Below are 14840 nucleotides of genomic sequence, written 5' to 3'. Positions count from 1 at the left end.
AATGTCAACCTGGAGAATATGTTCAAAGAAAAGTACTTAGTATCTTGTCCATCTAAGTCTTGAGGAAATGGAGCACTTTAATAACAACATAGTTTATTATTACACTTACAATTAATATATTACAAAAGTGACTTGCTCTGTCTCCACTCATAACTGGTTTATGAACTAACCCTTTTTACTTTATGCAAATTATCAGTAAAACAATGTAAGAAGACATGTTTTTTAAAAACAGTTTTCCATGCTTTTACAAGAGCTATTTACATAGAAACAATTATTTTAATTATATGTAATTATTTATAATTCTTACTTTTACTCATTAAGGTGTATCTCTAAGGATTTCTTCTAAGCATGCTTTATTAAGTTGGTGTTATTGTAAGTCAATAAAGTAATTAGTCAATTAATTTAGATTTCTCACTAATTCCAACTGGTCTTCCCTCCCTCCGAACCTCCCCTTTTCAATTAATTACAGGAAATATGTGAACATAAGTCTGGTACTACCTTCAAATCACAGAGTTGTAAAAAGTTGTGATAAGTAATTGGTTTAAAAAAAAAGGCTTCTGTGCCCTTGAAGGTTTACAAAGACCTGAAGTCAACACCACACCCTTCTTTTCTTATTCTGACAGTCTTCTGACAAGATCTTCCCATCTACTAAAAGCGGTTTCTTATTGGAACCAATTAAGAGTTTCCGGTTCTTTTCCCTTTGGTATAAAAGTCTCTATTGCTCTCCCAAGGCTACACCAATTTGATATACACAAATTTTAAATGATAAATAGCTGACATAAAAAGGGAGAGATGCTTCATTAGACATAAACGGTGTTTCTCTCTGCTTCTTGCTTTCTCTTAGGTGCTATAAGGCATCAATGATGAGAAGATAGAAGTCGATTACATAGTGTCAGTGCCATAAACTAATAAACAAACATCACCCGCGCGGTTCTGGAGAAATCACTCAGGATGTTTGGAACAGGTGCTTTGTAGCCACATCAGCAGTGCACAGCATCTCTGGGAAGTTGGTAATGGAAAGTTGAGCGTAAAATAAAAGTTTATTTGTCCACGTATGGAAATAAAGTATCCTGTAAGGCTTTCTTATACTTGAAAAATCGGTACCTGCCAACTGGGTTCTTCCGAGTATTAACAAAATTGATGGGCGGGGGAAGTATTCGCGGACGTTTTCAACGCGGCAGCAAAGATCCAAGAGGGATAAGGGAACGAAACGAGAGGCAGTTTTGCCGTCTGGGGGCCGCCCGAGTAGCCCTGGGAGAGTAGAGGCTGGAAGGGGTGTCAAGTCTGTAGCGAGAGGAAAAGGCAGAGATGTAGTCGGGAAAGTGGTGGCTGAGCCGCGCACCTGTGGGGGTGGCGCGCCCCAGCGAGGCAACAGCCCAGAACAGTCCAGCGGGCCAGGGGCGTGGGTCTGAGGGGTACCTTAGGGCCGGGGACAAAAACCATCGCTGACCGGACCCGGCGGCCTCACACCCCGGAATTCGCTCCAGAACCCTGGCAGCCCCCCCCTCCGGCCAGTCGGGCTTTCTGTCTGGGTACAGGAGTCCTCCGCCATTGGCACGCACGATGAGGGTGCAGATGTCCCCTCTTGAATTCTCCTCAACGGCTGGGGCCTCTCGGGTTGGTTTTATTCCCCCCTCCTCACCCTGCTGGCCGCGCCCCACATGGTCCCGGGCCCTGAGAAGTAGGCGGTGCGCTGCGCTGCGCCGGGGAAGCGCGGTCCGGAGTCTCTCCCAGCCGCGCTAAGTTGCTGGTGCGAGTTGACAGACAGTTGTAAACTATTGGTGGGTAAATGTCCCGCGTTCTACCCTACCCACCCCACCCCACCCGTTCATCTCTCGCCCCTTCCGCCCGGATTTTCGATTTTGGGATTTTCTTTTTCCTTAAGTGTTTAGATAAATTCTCTATCCATAATCTTTTCAGATGGAAATGACCCGTTGTTTTTCCTACTTTTTTTGAACGCTGACTTCAGAAAATGCCACAGGGATGTGGCGAAAGAGAAACGAAAGTGTGTGTGTGTGTGAGAGAGAGAGAGAGAGAGAGAGAGAGAGAGAGAGAGAGAGAGAGAGAGAGAGACTGACTTAGGGGGAGGGCAGGGGGGCTTCTCTCTCCTGGAGGACAGACAGAATGATACATACTGTCATTAACAGTTTTGACCCACCCAGACCCCACCCTTCGGTTGCATCCATCACACAGTCATTACAAAGGGGCAGCGTTGTCACACTGCTTTCCCTGCTCCTGGGGCTCCCGGGCTGGCTTAATGAGGTGCACCCAGCCGGGGCTATTGTGCAGCGCGAATGAGGCAGGAACGAGACAGCAACGATCCTAGCAGCTGCTCGCAGCAGCGGCCAAACCCAGACCTCAAGTGGATGGACGCCTCTGGAAGTGTTTTCCTGAACGAACCCATCCGGCAGCGGAACACTGTGGCAGGGCTAGTGAACTTAGATGGGGCATTCCTCTCCTGCAGCTGAGCTGGCTGGAGGCAAGTGCTGTCACTCCGGTAATAGTGAGGGTGTTGGGGGTGGGGGGTGGGGGGTGGTGGTGATGGTGGTGGTGGTGGTGTTAAGCCAGTCCTCAGTCGAAAGGCGGCTTGCATCAATTTCCCCTGCAACCACTCAACTCTCCTTTACCTTTTGTTTTGTTAGCTTGGCTTTTTCCACCCCACCCCCTCCCTGGTATGGTTTGAACCATTGCGTCTTGCTCCGGGGTTTGTGCATTTTAATGTAATTCTGATGGGTGAATGTTCTCTCCTTTTTGTTGTGATTACTAGAAATACTTTAGTCCTGCCTTCCCAGTTCTGCGCTCTGCACAAGCAGTTTTGAAAAATTAAGTGCAAAAAAGCATGACAAAGCAATATGAGGTTGTCGTGGTAAGTGAACTTTTAAACCAAAAATTACCATTTCTTCTCGTATGATCGTCTGTGGGTGGCTTGAAGGGGAATCATCACACACAAAGAGCTGGGGGCTGGGAGGAGGGGGCGGTGAGACAAACCAAAAACAGTAGTTCTAATTTTGTTTTTTGTCTTTACACATTGTCCTTAGACATGTTCTGTATTTGATACTCTTGGGATGGTGATAGACTTGATTCATTTAAAGTGGGTGAGAGTTGGCAGTCTGCAGGGTCGAGGTACAGGGGAGGGAGGCAAGGGAACTAGGTTATTGTCTGGTGTCAAAAGGAACGTACTTTGACTTCCTGAACTCAGCACAGTAGCTGGATCATTCCTGAACAAAATCCTTAAGGAGAAAAGGCACAATGGGGTCACTCGAAGTCACCCCCACTATTTCTGTGTCCTCACCTGCACTGTTAGTCCTCCTTTCTTCCTCTGACTTCCTCAGGTAGCAACGTTAGGAGCCTTCATTCTTAGACAAATTTTAAATGCTAAATGATAATCAAATAATACATTTGGAAAGTTGTGGTCTTAAAAGTATTGAAGCTGGAGAAAGGAATTGCTTACTCTCCGCCTGCCTTCTCACTTCTTTCATCTCTCTCTCCCACGCCCCCTTTCTACACTAAAGTGTATAGGTTCATTTCAGGGTACTTTCCCAACCTCCTCTCCTAATCCCTTTCATTTGTTTTAAAATGGGAGATCTATTCCAGGGAAGGATTTCTGAGTTTTGCCCCCTTATCTCATTCACTTTCTGAGAATAGGTATCTAACTTAGCATTCATGGTGAAGTTAGCAGTTCCAAGTTTAACAAGAGGCTCAGCCTTTCCTCTGGAAAATTCTAAATTGTTTGGCCAGCTCTGCACTTTAAAATAATATATAACAGTGCTCAGTAGTCTTAATTTTTTTTTTTTCTGTTTGTGAATCCAGTTGCCTTTTAACTTGTCAATGGCTGTTGCCATGGAGATGACTGTGATGCCCTATACTGGAATGGACCTGCACATTCTCTGATAGGCAAGGCCATCTAAGTAGTCTCATTTGAAGGATGAGATGGAAACAAAAAAGGCCCCCTGAAAGGAATTGTTTTCATGTTTTGTTGAAACCATTCTTAACTTGCATTTATATGTGTGCAGATATAATTGCGTGTGCTTACATTTCTCAAGATCTATTCTGACCTGAAGGTTTTGTAAATTATTATAAACTTCCTCTGATCATAAGAATCAAAGAAAATAACTTTCGAAACTGATTATATTATAGCAATAAGGATGAAAGTATTTTATGGGGCATACACTTTAATAATTTATTTTAACAATCGACTTAATTTTTGTTTATTCTACATGAAGTTACTGTAATTTACCAGTAACAACCACAGGAATGTGACACCTTATACATCGGCTTCCAAAGTCATTACTGTTGCTTTCAGTCTTGCTATTTGCTGTCACCGTCCTTAAAACAGTTTTCAGTTTGAGACTTAAACACCAAATGGCTCACTGAATTACTAATCTGTTGTTATAAGAGGAATCAATTCAGTAAAACTTTGAAAAAGAATCTCAGAAGAGTTTAGATTCAAATAATAGTATTTTATATATATTTGGTCATAAAAATTTCCATTGGGAAGTTTGCTTTTCTTACTGATAGTCTTAGTCAACTAACAATGTCATCTAACAATGGTTTTAATATACAATGTATTTTGAACCATACTATGCAACTGTCAAACTATTTAAGAATATGGCCTGTACATATGAACATTAGATTACTTTGATGTTTTATTTGAGAAAAAAAAACCTTTGGAGTTATTTTATCATACTCAATTTCAAACAAGTCTTCAACTTTACTGTATGTAGCGTTTCACCTAGACTGAAAACACTGTTTCAGTTGAAGACATTCATAATAATCATTTAAAATAAGTTTAATAACTGAAAGTTGTCTTCTAAATAATAATTAATAATAGTGCATCTGTTTAATTTTCTATAAAAGTACTTAGACTATGCTGTATATTCCTGGTCCTCTCCCTCACTAATTTTAGGTGGCAATTTTAGGTTTGCCAACTATTCTCAATATGGAAATTTCTTTATATCAGAATGTAACAATCCATTTCTCTCATCAGTGTTCTAATTGTATGTTATTGGCACAGTAGAAGTAGAGTGGGCATGTTCTGATATTTTCCCTAATCTCAGTTCACTAGAATAAATGTTAAAAATAACAGAAAGCTCATAATGTTCATAAGAACAAAGTCCTAAGTGTTTTCAACTAAGCAATATTCTCATTGAAGTATTTATTGCTTCCCATAATATTGACTCACTTTAAGTGAATAGGTATCAAAAATAAAGGAGAAAAATGGAGGAGACGTAAGCAGTGGGGGTGGGTGATAGCCAGGAGTGTCTCATGTTACATTGCAAATTTTGCCCTTTGTACCATATCTAGGACATGAAATGTGCCTGCAAGCAAAAAAGTAAAAACGGAAAGGTTGAAGTGATGCTATGATTTAAAGAATTCAAAAATAACCTTCATTTGTTATTTCCAATTAGTATTAAACTTCATGGGTATCTTATATCAAATATACAATCTAAAACAGCTAAGAAGTTAATTTTAATTGTTAACATTTGTTTTGTACCTGTCATGATTCAGTCATATATGTAAGTGCTTTTCATATATTATCTCAATTAATCTTCAAAACAGTCTAGTTGGTAGATTTTAGGATGCTTAGAAAATAAATAGTTAAGTTCAGACAGTTCATAACCATGAAGTGAGGACTTGAATCAAAATCTCTCTACTCTAAACTTGGGTCTAAAATCCAACAAAATGAGAATCAATTAATAGAAAACATGAGATATTTTACTAAATTTAAAGAAACCCTCCACATAAAATCCACATCATCTCCACAAAGTCCAAAGATAAAAATGATTGCCTCTTAATCTTGACACTTTCCTCAATAAAACATTTATGAAAAACAAAAATCTTACTGAAATATTCCTAACTATATCCCAAATTGGGTTTGGATATACTAGGGTTGTTTCTCTTTGGGGCAGTAATTATGAAAATGTATTGCCCTCTCCTTCTTGCCCCAAAAACAAACAAGAGAGGAAGAGTAAATAAATTATAGTGACAAAAGTGTTTTCAAATAAGTATCAACAATACTACTTATTAAAGGAAAACCTAACTGCAAACCTAGTTTTCCTTAAAAAGGATCTTAAATAAGTAGACTTATTTTTTTCATTTTACCAACTTAAATGGGATTTAATTTTTTATTTTAAAGATTTTCATAATCAATTACAATAACATTTGGTAAAGTAATGACATGTTTGTGACATGTGATTTTTTCATTTATTTATTTTCCAAGTCAGAGTTTATCTTGATGTACTTAAAATCAATTAACTTTTACCCTAATTATTCAGTGATTAGGGGCCCTCCATTTAGTGAAGCAAACAGACATAAATATAGAAAGTGATATAGAAAATAAAAAGTTTCTAGTGATTCCTCTTTAAATATTAGAGATGATAGACTCTCAAATACTGGGAAAAAAAATTCCCCTTTAAAACTCTAATATTGCTCCTTTATATTTATAAAATCTTTAAACCTGATAGATTGGGACATAGATATCGCATCTGCTTGGGTCTGTTTGTTTCTTAACTTGGATGTGCAAAAATGGAGATGTTAAGATTTTATCAAGATAATCCAGTCAAGTCCCCGTAAGTACCAATAAAAAAATGTTTAAAGACATCATTTTCATTCAACAGAAAGCTGCTCAATTTTTCACTTTCAGCTGAGAAGAAATGAAAGCACTCATAACAACTCTACCTGCTATCTGTACTTCATGCAATAAATAGGCTTCCAAGTTGTTTTGTGTAAACCCTTTTTTTAAAATTAGGTTACTTTTTTTTTTAAATGCACAAAGCTCACACATTAAAAGAACATTTGAATTAATGCTCCAGTTAAAGTGAAGAACTTTTAAAAAGTTGGTTCATCCATTTTGTAAGTTTCAGATTTTTATAAGGTGAAATCATCCATAGCTAATGTTTAAACCCCATTACTATGAGAATGCCAATAGCTTTTTTTAAAACTCTGATAATTTTGGACTTTTAGGAACCATCTTATAAAGAGGAGAATTGTGAGACTTGAGCGTTTCATCCCCACAATATTCTAGTCACATATAAAACTCAACTCTATTACACTTTGACCGTGGAGACCATGCCTTGAAAGACCGTTAGATTTGTAACCTCTGAAACCTAATTCTAGTTACACGCTTCATTTTAAATAAAATCAGGCTCAGTTTTTTATCATAGTTAATAAAATATTTGTATAATATCTTTATTTTATCCATGCTCTGGAAATTTATATTATTATGTACTAAAATCTTAGGACTGTCTCTAGACAATTTTCTCTCCTTTTAAATATCTGTATATACAAATAATAAATATATGTAAATATACATATACAAAAAGTTATGACTATGTTAGTATGAAGCAAAAAAGACAAGTTATTACAGCAGTTTTTCAGTTTTAAACTTATGGGATAATTAATGCCACAAAACTGAATTTTATCTAATAATAAGAATATTAACTATATTTATTATTAGTTAAAAATCTAAGGGTATTTTAGAATAGGTCTGTGGAGTCTATTTCCTTCCTCCTCTCCACTATTGCTTTTCCATAACTTCATACAAGATGATACTTTCACTTGAAAAATTGGGAGGAAAATGTGGACTATGTTTAGGAAAATAATAAAAAGACCTTAAGATAGCTCCTACATACATCCTGGAATCCTTCATGCTATACTCCTCAATTATCCCTTTAAATTCTTTTAAACATGGAATCATTACATTTTGTGTTCAAAGTGAAAATTAATATGTTATGGACTTTCAAAGCCTCTCAGAGCACGAAGGGTTTACAGGAAAGGGCAGAATGATACAAGCTGGATACCACCACACCTGGCATTGACAAAGGCTGAGAAGGCGATGTTAATGGCTTTAATTAAAACATATATACAGCTAATGAAACCTGAGGTCATTACCGTGAAGACCTGAGAACTCAGCTTTTTTCCAGCTTTTGGGGTAAAAATAATTAACCATGAGACACATGATAAATATTTAATAAAATCTAAACAATTACCACTATCCTTTGTTAAAGAGAATGAGAGTGAAGAATGCTATAGAAATCTAGACTTTTGAATTTCCAATTTCTTAGTGCTTAATTCATCACCATTAAATGTGGTATTATGGAAGAGGTGGTATTAAATATGTTTGATTCTTATCATAGACACCATAACCTTTTGATGTGTTTCGAATATGAATTAATAATGGACTTCACCCGACAAACATTGCATGCTTACTAGGCTCTCGGCACAGTGCCAGAGCCTGGGAATACCCACACTGGAAAGTTGGCTTTGCTGTCAAGCAATGTATGGGCTCTAGGAGATAGACATGTCCACAGATGGTTCTAGGAAGTGAGATCATTACTATCAGAGGCGTGTACAAAGTGCTTTTAGGTACACAGAGGGAGCTGTCACCAACATGCCTGTAGTTGGCTTTAGTGAGGTATTCAGGAAGTGCTTCTCAGTGGAGGTGAAGTTTTGCATACTGACTCTCCATCTCCCCACCTCCGCCATTTTAACAAAAAAGTAATAGTGGATCTTCAAATAATATAAAGAAAGATGAAGTATATATTTTTCTAGTTTTTACATATTGACATATTTTACATATTTATGTAAATACATATTTTATGTACTTATGATGAGGGAGAACAAGTTTTCTGTGTAGGATGCTGAATTTTTCAAGATTCATTAGTGTAATTTCTCAGATACAGGGCCTTTGACAAATGTGCACAGCCGGGAAAGCCTTTAATAGTATTGATTATGTTAGTGTTTTGTTGCTAGTAGCATAATGGATAAGGCAAGGGCTCCATTTTTACTCAAAAAAAAAAAAAAAGGTATCTTGCAAACCAGGAAAGGCACCCAAAAGCAAAAGTAATTAAATAACATAAATGGCAAGGGAGATTGCCTGTGATCTGGGCTAGAATTGGAATGGGAGGTGTAAGAAAGAGGTTATTTGAGAGGAAATGAAATGAAAATGTTTTAAAACAGGGAAAAGAGTTCTGCCTCATAACAATAAGGTATCAACTTAAGTGTTTTCACTTCCCTTTGTATTTCTTTCACATTTACAATGGAGGAGGAAAGTACTATTAATCTGAAATTTGACTTGTGTGTGATTAAGTTTCATCATTGATTGGACTAAAACCGCCCTATTTTCTTTCTTAAACTCTGAAATCCATGAAAAAATTTCACTTCAGAGTGATTAGTACTTCACGTGACTATCATTATGCATTTTGCTCTCTGATATCTTGATAGTACAGTTTAGCCCATTCCTGCTGGGAGTCTCTCCGGGCAACAATTCTTTCTTTCCTTGTGTTCATTTTTAGGAAAATCCTCTCAACATTGTTATATGTATTATTTTAACGGAAGGAAGTATGTAAAATACTCTTGAAGTCATTTTACTTGTGAGTTTGAATAGCATTCAGATTAGAATGATTTCCCCAGAATTTTATAGGCTTGCCCAATCCAGCTGTATATTTTATATGCTAATGTAAATTCTATTTTTGTTCCCCTTGGGGGTTTAAGTGATTATAATTGTTGCTCTTCAAAAGCCAAACAGATGATGATTGCTGCTTCAGGAGTATACCAAAAGAAACTGGCTTTCATTAAACCTGCTCATCCACTTCATAATTATCTCCATTTTATCTGGCTAAGAAGCAGGAAAAAATGGCAAGTACAGTTCATTGAAGCCAGTTCAGTTATTTAAACATCGCTTTATTGAACTAGCAGGAGGTGTTAAAGTAGGGGGAATGTTTTCATTCTAACACTGATATGTAGCCAGTGGCCCAACTCAAGAGTTAGTTGAGCATCAAATTCCAGAGGTCATGGGGAATGAGAGGAGAGATATTTTAAGCCATTCTGAAAGGAGTCCTCTAGTGGATACAATAAACAGTAGTGCAATGGCAGCCATTCTGAAGTATTCTTTTTGCTTATTTTTCCTGTGAGTTAAAAATGGAATTAGCTATTTAGTACCCACTAAGAAAGACGCAGAATGTACCCTACATGAGAAGGGAGTTCCCTATATAATGTAAAGAAAAAAGGGGGGTGGGGCAGGGATAGTGATAAATTCTAAAAGGATACCAAATCCTGAGACAGACTGACATCAAAAGTCCTTCAAGGAACCTTTATGATTACATGAGCCTTATGATCTGACCTTGGCAAAGAAAGCAGATTCTTAAGGAGGTTGGTTTTCCTCAACTGACAGAATGTCTCCCCCATTCAGGTGACACAGGAGTTCTGAGTTATCTGTTCTCTTGTCCTATGGTGGGGATGGAGGGGTGGCCTTGGAATTGGGTTGCATAGGAATTTGTTTCTGACCACATGCATTGCTGGCTGTCCTCCTGATGGCACAGTGAGGGTCCCTGAACTCTCACCCACCTGGATAGAAGAGTGCCAGAGTCAATAGCTGTTCAAGCTTCCAGCTATGAGAAAGCAATTCTCTGCTGGTTAAATGCAAAATTCTGAAAGGGCTCTCTCTAAAATTTCAAAGAGCCATATTTTAGAAACCAATTGTCTAAGACTAGACTTACATAAAACAATACATTCATAAACAATGAAAATAGAAGGTTTCACTTTTTCTACAGATTTTCATTTTTCACACTCCGTGATAGTCCAGAAAGTTTCAGGCAATTTCACATTTTGAAGTCTTAACAGAGTTGTTACTTTACAACCTGATTTTGAAACTTTTGGGGAATCATATTGAAAAAGGGAAAAAAAAAGTTTACTTAATAATAAAAAAGCAAATATGTCCCTGAAAAGCTTTTGGATAATTTACTGGAAAGTTGTGTACATTAAAAATATATTTATTTGCCTCTAGATTCCTATGCCACAACGATAAAATTTTTTCCAGTTTTCATATATGTAATTTTATTTTGGCTTCACAATAATCCCTGGAAGTAAGAAAAGCAAATACTACCATTTCATTTTATATATAGAAACATAAAGGCTCACAAACAGTTTTAAAACTAAAATGTGGGTGTACCAACTCTTTGATCAACATATCCTTGACCTACCAACAGCTCTTCAATGCATGATGTTGAATTATGTCTAGAGTCATTTCTAAACCCTAAGGGGTAGAATGTTCCCAGAAAACAAGCTCTAGGTAATCTATGCAATTTGTATTCTTAGGTCCAGGGATAGAGTATATCAATGGCCTGCTCTCTAAAAACTCTCTAAATTAAAAACTCTGTCTGGTTGTGTAGCAGTATCCTAAATGTATTTTATAATTTGATAAGACTGATCTACTCAAAGTCAGGCCCAGTCATGCGACTGCCAGACTTTTATGATCAGGGAAGATATTAAGGCGAGTAGTGGCTTCATTTAATATTTAAAAGTTGTTCCCAGGGAAAATGCCCTCATTTTTGTGAAAGAATCATGGTGAGTACCGTGGAGGGTGGTCATGTCAGCCAAAGGATGTATTTTTCTGATAGTTGCTTTTCTTAACTGTGGCATTCTTTGATCTCTGTCACTGAAGAAACTGCTTATTTATCTTGAAATAGGACAGTTAGAAATGAACCAACTTAACAGAAAAATATAAGTCTGCAAAAAATCAATCTGGTAGTATTGGCTTACCTGCCTATGTTTATTAAATAGAAGTAAAAGCTATAAGATATAGTAAACACTAAAATATATCTATGCCAATGGAATGACTGTCATTTCCCAGGGGTAAACTCACATGTCTGTACTTTTATTATAATAAAAGGAAATTGTGGAAAATCATACTCTGTGACCTCATAGATACATGAATGTAAATAAAATATTTTAACAGTCTCCCAGTTAAATCTCTTTCAGCATAACACAAAGTACAAATTTGGCAATTATTCCAATTAATCTGCTCAACAGAGAGCCAAACCATAATAGTTCAAGCAGGAATTTGCTTTGACTTTATGTTAACTGAGCAACTGAAAAATCTGTACTGCTTTTTGCTTTAAATCAGTGGTTCATCAGAATCACCCATGGAAGTTTGTATAAACACATGTGCTTAGAACTCACATCAGAATTACTAAGTAATCTCCCAGGGTAGAGACCAGGGATTTGTACTTAAAAAAAAAAAAAAATCTGCGGGTAGGTTGAGTCATTGATGCACAGCTAGCTATGTGTGAGAACTAATGGGCTTTCATGCAGCTCACCAGTTCTATCATTCACCAAAAATTCACTCTGCCAGTCACTCTCCTAAGCACTGGACAAGTATTTTTTCACTTAATGCTCACAACATCCCTAAAAGGTGCCTATTATTTTTATACTCATTTTACTGATGAGAAAACTGAGGCTTTGAGAGGTCAGGGCAATGAGCCTAAAGCCATACACCAAAGACGTAGGAGGGGTAGAACCAGAATCCAGGTCTGCTTGAATATTTTGAACCGCTACAACCATATTTTTCTAAGCCCTTTTTTGTATACATGTTGAAAATGTATGGGTGTATTTTATAGCTGTAATTTCCAACCTAGAAGCTTCCGTTTTGCTACTTTGATCACCCTAAGATTAGCTGGAACGTACAGGGATTATTTCATTTCCTGGCCTTAAAAGAAAGCCACTGTATTCATGTGAAAGGATGCATGGTCTAGTATGTAAAAGATACTTTAAAATTATAGGTAAAATATTGTGCTTTCTTGTGTAAAGATCACAGATGACTCTACCTTAGTTCTTAATTCAGAAACTCAGTGTTTGCCATAAACTACCTGTTAATTTCGTGACTAAAATAATTTTCAGAAATGTGACAAGATTAGAAGAGCAAGATTTTCCTTCCAGGTCAATTTCTTATGAAAAATATTTACAATTGTATAAAATCATTGCTGATAAATGCAGTTTCCAGTGTGGACTATGCAATTTTAGGATTTGTTCTTTCTGATTTAGGGCTGACACCATTATTTAGAATAGTGATGACTCATGTCTAGGACTGAAATCTGTTTTTCATGGGTTTATACATTTTTCCCCTTGAATTGCACCAAAAATGGTTTTTTAATTGGCTTTAACTCATGCCCAATAAATTGGACGAAAATTGATTGCCGCAGTCATGTTTGGTTTAAAATTATTCAAGACTGCACCATGAGTCAAACAAGTGCATGAGCAAGGGCAGCAGCACTTTATATCCTCTGTTTATGACAAATAACGTTTTAAAAAATGGTTGTAACTCGTATCTAAAAGTTAATATATATTCACAATTTATAAAGCTTAAAAGATAGTAACAGAGCCACATTAAACACATTAGAAAAGAAATTTCTCTTGTTTTGATATTCTTAGTACCTTGTTTTCCAGTCTGTGAGTACCAGTTGAATCAGAATATTCCTATATTATAATATAAATTTGTTAAATTAATATATTATAGATTTATATGTACTATAAGTACATATTTATATATAAATTTATTTTATAATAATATAAAAATAATACCTTCATGCAGCTCTTGTTAGATTCTTGGCCATAATATTCAAATATTTTTAAATGGCAAAATTAAATAAATAAGTGAGGATGTTCAAACTATATGATCCTGTAGAGTTGAAAGAATGGGCCAGTTTCTCATTCTCTGAAGAATGATTTTAAAGACAAAAAATTAAACAATATGAAAATTGAATTAACTCAGGTGACTGTTTAAGGCACTGAAATAGCAATTCACTAAATGGTATCTGTCAGGAAGCTAGGTTTTATTTAATCTCATTATAATTATTTACTGTATTATGGTTTTCATTTATTTATATAGAAATATAAGCAAATCACTTTAAGGGCTTTGTTAGTTGGGAATAAAGGTTTGTTTTATAAGATTCTCCAGCAACTGTGGGCAAGAATGTAATAGGGAAAAAGAAATGATTAATTAAATGAATAGAAGAACATCCCTTAGCCGTAATATAGACAGGCAGCAAGTGAAGGAAATAGTTGACATTCTTGTGTGTAAGTAAATTCTAATTGGACAGGCTAGTTACCTCTGCTACTGTATTCTTCTAAGAAACTGGTAGAGCAATTTCTGAGGTTTTTGTCATTTTGCTGTATTTATTTTTCCTAAGTATCACATCTCAAGATTTGTTTCTGTAAGTGAATATTATTTTGTTTATAAACTATAAATCTCCAGGGCTGTTAATCTGTCTTCTCTCTAAATCTAAGTTGTCTTTCAAGAGGTCACTTGTCCTTACCACTTAGTACCCACCACCTGCTCCCACCTGGTGGCTACAGGGCTGAAGCTTGAGCTCTTGAGCTATCTATCGAGTTTTATTTTTACCCCAAACACAAAACTACCTGTTTTTCCAATTTATAAAAAAGAATGCATGTTCAGAGTTTCTCCAAACCGAATAATGCAGAAAATATAAAGAAACAAGTCACTATAAGTCTCAACTCCCATGACCTCAAAATAGCCACAACTTAATGTTCTTAGTTAACATCCTTTATATGATGCTTAATGCTATCCACAGTATTTCATGAAAACCTTTATATGTCATTAAAATACCAATATATGCTATCCATTTGGTTTTATAACTGTTTACTATATGGTTATGGAGTAGATGTCTGAAAATTAAAATTTATAAAAGCTACATAGCTAAGTTTCTTCGTACCCCCAAAATAGTATTACACAGAGGTTAGGATCTCCTAGGACATCTTATATATTTCTCAAAATCCTGTTGTACTTGACGTGAATCATTTTAGAGATGCAGAGCATCAAACAATACGTTTTATCTCTCTTGCATTTGTCAGCAATAGATAGCATGGCAACACATGAGTGTGATCAGTTCCATTGCAAAACATAGTTTGCCTGTGTATGTTACTTGTAATATTTGTTTTCCTTAGGCTTTGTGTCTCTTGCAAGTCTTATGTCATTTTTAATTTCTGCTATATTTCTTTGGAATTACTGAGTTTTACATCTAGAAATTACCTTGGAATTCATCTAA

The 14840-nt window shown here is 36.3% G+C and overlaps 1 protein-coding gene across 2 annotated transcripts in view; it reads left to right on the top strand.

Annotated features, from left to right (window-relative positions):
* The first annotated feature begins 2843 nt into the window (after nt 1–2843).
* The window catches only part of ELAVL2 (ELAV like RNA binding protein 2), a 154459-nt gene continuing 142462 nt past the window's right edge, over nt 2844–14840 (top strand). The window contains exon 1 of one of the 2 annotated variants that reach the window (XM_074330316.2): nt 2844–2866. The gene's annotated coding sequence lies outside the window, so the exon portion shown is untranslated. The remainder of the gene's footprint in view (nt 2867–14840) is intronic. The other variant, XM_074330309.2, reaches the window with a different exon arrangement.

Source organism: Rhinolophus sinicus, chromosome 16 (genome assembly GCF_057876585.1).
Source record: "Rhinolophus sinicus isolate RSI-liver-muscle chromosome 16, RSI-T2T, whole genome shotgun sequence".
NCBI lineage: Eukaryota > Metazoa > Chordata > Mammalia > Chiroptera > Rhinolophidae > Rhinolophus > Rhinolophus sinicus.
Note: the sequence above shows the minus strand (reverse complement) of the source record. Positions and strands in the feature narration are given on the sequence as shown.